Source organism: Colobus angolensis, unplaced genomic scaffold, assembly GCF_000951035.1.
Source record: "Colobus angolensis palliatus isolate OR3802 unplaced genomic scaffold, Cang.pa_1.0 Scaffold324, whole genome shotgun sequence".
Lineage (NCBI taxonomy): Eukaryota > Metazoa > Chordata > Mammalia > Primates > Cercopithecidae > Colobus > Colobus angolensis.
The window spans coordinates 472,859-477,509 of NW_012116533.1; the positions used below are offsets into that span (position 1 = coordinate 472,859).

At 36.0% G+C, this 4,651-nt stretch overlaps 1 pseudogene across 1 annotated transcript in view; it reads right to left on the reverse strand.

The window, feature by feature from the left end:
* LOC105518632 overlaps positions 1-449 on the reverse strand; it is a 12,873-nt pseudogene extending 12,424 nt beyond the window's left edge. The window contains exon 1 of the transcript XR_001002861.1: positions 7-449. The product of XR_001002861.1 is annotated as an elongation factor 1-alpha 1 pseudogene (transcript). The remainder of the gene's footprint in view (positions 1-6) is intronic.
* Between the last annotated feature and the right edge of the window lie 4,202 nt (positions 450-4,651).

A 4,651-nucleotide genomic window follows, 5' to 3' on the forward strand; every position in this document is an offset into this window, starting at 1 on the left:
TTGGAGATACCAGCTTCAAATTCACCAACACCAGCAGCAACAATTAGGACAGCACAGTCAGCCTGAGATGTCCCTATAATCATGTTTTTGATGAAGTCTCTGTGTCCTGGGGCGTCAATGATAGTCACATAATACTTGCTGGTCTCAAATTTCCACAAGGAGATATCAATGGTGATACCACGTTCCCGCTCAGCTTTCAGTTTATCCAAGACCCAGGCATACTTGAAGGAGCCCTTTCCCATCTCAGCAGCCTCCTTCTCAAATTTTTCAATGGTTCTTTTGTCGATGCCACCGCATTTGTAGATCAGATGGCTAGTAGTGGTGGACTTGCCCAAATCTACGTGTCCAATGACGACAATGTTGATATGAGTCTTTTCCTTTCCCATTTTGGCTTTTAGGGGTAGTTTTCACAACACCTCTGTTCTGGCGGCAAACCCGTTTCGAAAAAGCAATTTTCTCTATTTTTAACATTATGTGTTAGTGTGTCACATTTGTTACAAATGATAAGTCAATATTGATACATTAACTAAAGTCCATAGTTTACATCGGGGTTCAGTCTTTGTGTTGTACATTCCATGGGTTTTGACAAATATATAATCATGTATATTCACCATTTCAGTATCATACAGGATAAAAATTTCACTACCCTAAAAATCCCCTGTGTTCTGCCCATCCATCCCTCTCTCTGTCTGAATCCCTGGCAACCACTAATCTTTTTACTACTTTTTACAGTTGTGTCTTTTCTAGAATGTTATGCAGTTGGAATCATACATCATGTAGAGTTCTCAGATTGGCTTCTTTCACTTAGTAATTGACATTTAAGACTTCTCTATGTCTTTTGGTGGCTTTGTAGATCATTTCTTTTTATGACGGAATAATGTATGAATATACCATGGTTTGTATATCCATTCACCTCTTGAATGACGTCTTGGTCTTTTCCAAGAGCTGGCACTTATAAGTCAAGCTGCTATAAACAATCATTTGCAGGTTTTTAGGTGGATATAACTTTTCAATCCCTTTAGATAAATGCCCAGGAGCAAGACTTCCGGATCATATAGTATGAGTATGTTTAATCTTACAGGAAACGGACAAACTGTCTTCTAAAATAGTGCTACCGTTTTGCATTCCCACCAGCAATATTGAGTTCCTGTTGCTCCATATCCTTGCCAGCATTTGGGGTTGTTAGTGTTTTTGGATTTGGGCCATTCTAATGGGTGCGTAGTAGTATATCATGGTTGTTTAATTTGCAATACTCTAATGACATATGACGTAGTGCATACTTTCATATGCTTACTGCCATCTGTATATCTTCTTCAGTGAAGTGTCTGTACAGATCTCTGTCTTATTTCTAAAACAGAATTCTTTTTTTTTTTAATGTGGAGTTTTCCTCGTATATCTCGTATACCAGTCCTTTTTATATTTGTTTTGCAGAGATTTTTCTGTCAGAATGTGGATGTCTCCTTTTTGGGGGGCAGGTAGCCAGTCCTCTCAAGCATTTATCTTTTGTGTTACAAACAATCTAATTGTACTGTTTTACTTATTTTAAAATGTACAATTAAATTATTATAGACTATAGTCATCCTGTTGTGCTATCAAACACTAGATCTGTTTCATTCTTTATTTTTTGTGTACCCATATACCATTCTGAACACCCCTTCCCACCCTACCACTACCATTCCCAGCCTCTGGTAACCATTCTTCGACTTTCTATCTCCATGAGTTCAATTGTTTTGATTTTTAGATCCTACGAATAAGTGAGAACATGCAATAATTGTCTTTCTGTGCCTGGCTTATTTCACTTAACATAATGACCTCCAGTTCCATCCACATTGTTGGAAATGACAGGCTCTCATTCTTTTTATGGCTAGTTACTACTTCATTGTATATATGTACCATATTTTCATACCCATTCATCTGTTGATGGACATTTAGGTTGCTTCCAAATCTTGGCTATTATGAACAGTGCTGTATCAAGCATGGGAGTGCAGATATCTCTTTGATACACTGACTTCCTTTCTTTTGGGCATAAGCCCAGCAATGAGAATGCTGGATCATATGGTAGATCTATTTTAAATATTTTGAAGAAATTCCAATGGATGTACTAATTTAAATTCCCACCAGCAGTGAAAGAGGGTTCCCTGTTCTCCACATCCTCAACAGCATTTGTTACTGCCTGTCTTTTGGATATAAGCCATTTTAACTGGGGTAAGATGATATCTAATTGTAATTTTGATTTGCATTTTTGTGATGATCAACGTCCTTGAGCACTTTTTCATGTGCCTGCTTGCCATTCCTATGTCTTCTTTGAGAAATGTCTATTTAAATATTTTACCCATTTTTTATTGGATGACTAAATTTTTTCCTGTAGAGTTCTTTGAACTCCTTATCCACTCTGGGTATTAATCCCTTGTCAGATGGGTAGTTTGCAGCTATTTTCTTCCATTGAATGGGTTGTCTCTGCACTTTGTTGATTGTTTCCTTTGCTGTGCAGAAGCTTTTTAACTTGATGTAATCCCATTTGTCCATTTTTGCTTTGGTGGCCTGTACTTGTAGGGTTCCTCAATGTGTTCTTGGCACCTTGTCAAAAGTGAGTTCACTGTAGACATATGAATTTGTTTCTGGGTTCTCTACTCTGTTCTATTGGTCTATGTGCCTGTTTTTATGCCAGTTAGATGCTGTTTTGGTTACTCTATCTGTGTAGTATAATTTGAAGTAAGGTAATGTGATTCTTCTAGTATTGTTCTTTTTGCTTAGGTCAGCTTTGGCTATTCTGAGTCTTTTGTGATTCCATATGAATTTTAGGATTTTTTCTATTTCTGTGGATAACGTCATTAGTATTTTAATAGAGATTGTGTTGAATCTGTAGACTGCTTTGGGTAATATTGGCATATTAACAATATTGGTTCTTTTAATTAATGGAATATCTTTCAATTTCTTGGTGTTCTCTTCAATTTCTTTCATCAATGTATTATAGTTTTCATTATAGATATCATCTATAATGAAAAGATTATAGATTATGATTGCTTCTTTGGTTAATTCCTATGTATTTTATTGTATTTGTAGCTACTGCAAATGGAGTTATTTTTTTAAATTTACTTTTCAGATTGTCCACTATTGGCATGCAGAAATGCTACTAATTTTTGTGTGTTGATTTTCTACCCTGCAAATTTCCAAAATTTATTCATCAATTCTAATAGTTTTCTGGTGGAGCCTTTAGGTTTTTCCAAATATAACATCATATCATCTGCAAAGAAGGATAATTTGATTTATTCCTTTCCAATTTAGATGCTCTTTATTTCTTTGTCCGTAGCTAGGACTTCCAGTAGTATATTGAATAACAGTCATGACAGGGGGTGTCCTTGTCCTGTTCCAGTTCTTAGAGGAAAGGCTTTCAGTTTTTCCCCTTTCAGTATGATTCTAGCAGAAAGTCTGTCATATATGACTTTTATCATGTTAAGGTATGCTTCTTCTATGCACAGTTTATTGATGGTTTTTATTATAAAGCATTGTTGAATTTTATCAAATGGATTTTCAACATCAATTTAAATGATCCTATAGATTTTGTCCTTCTTTCTCTTGTTACGATGTATCACATTGATTGATTTGTGTATGTTGAACCATCCTTGAATCCCTGGGCTAAATCCCAGTTGGTTATGATAAATGATCTTTTTAATGTATTGTAGAATTTGGTTTGTTGGTATTTTGTTAACGATTTCTGCATCAATATTTATCAGATATATTGGCCTGTAGATTTCTTTTTTTGATGTGTTGTCTGGGTTTGGTATCAAGGGAATGCTGGTCTCATCAAATGAGTTTGGGAGTATTCCCTTCTCCTCTATTTTCAGTATAGTTTGAGTAGGATTGGTAGTAAGTCTTTAAATAGTTGGTAGAATTCAGCAGCAAAGCCTCTGAGTCCCAGGATTTTCTTTACTGAGAGACTTTGTATTATGACTTTCATCTCATTACTTGCAATTTGTCTGTTCAGGTTTTGGATTTCTTCATAATTCAATCTTGGTAGGTTGTACGTGTCTAGGAATTTGTCTGTTTCTTTTAGATTTTCCAGTTTATTGGCATTTGTTCCTCATAGTAGCCATGAATCATCCTTTGAATTTCTGCAGTATTGTTCATAATGTCTCCCTTTTCATCTCTGATTTTGTTTATTTGGGTCTTCTCTTTTTTTCTTAGTCTGTGATATGGTTTGGCTGTGTCCCCACCCAAATCTCACCTTGAATTGCATCTCCCATAATTTCCACACGTCATGGGAGAGACCCAGTGGGAGGTAATGGAATCATAGGGGTGGGTATTTCCTCTGCTGTTCTCGTGATAGTGAATAAGTCTCATGACATTTGATGGTCTTATAAAGAGCAGTTCTCCTGCACAGGCTCTCTTGCTTGCTGCCATGTAAGACGTGCCTTTGCTCCTCCTTTGCCTTCTGCCATGATTGTGAGGCCTCCGAAGCCATGTGCAACTGTGAGCCCATTAAACGTCTTTTACTTTATAAATTACCAAGTCTTGGGTATTTCTTCATAGTATGAAAGTATGAAAATGGACTAATACAGTCTGGTGTAAAGTTTGGCATGTTTTAAAACTTTTCAGAAAATCTGTCTTTTTTTCCATTGATCTTTTGTATTGTTTTCTTCATTTTAATTTT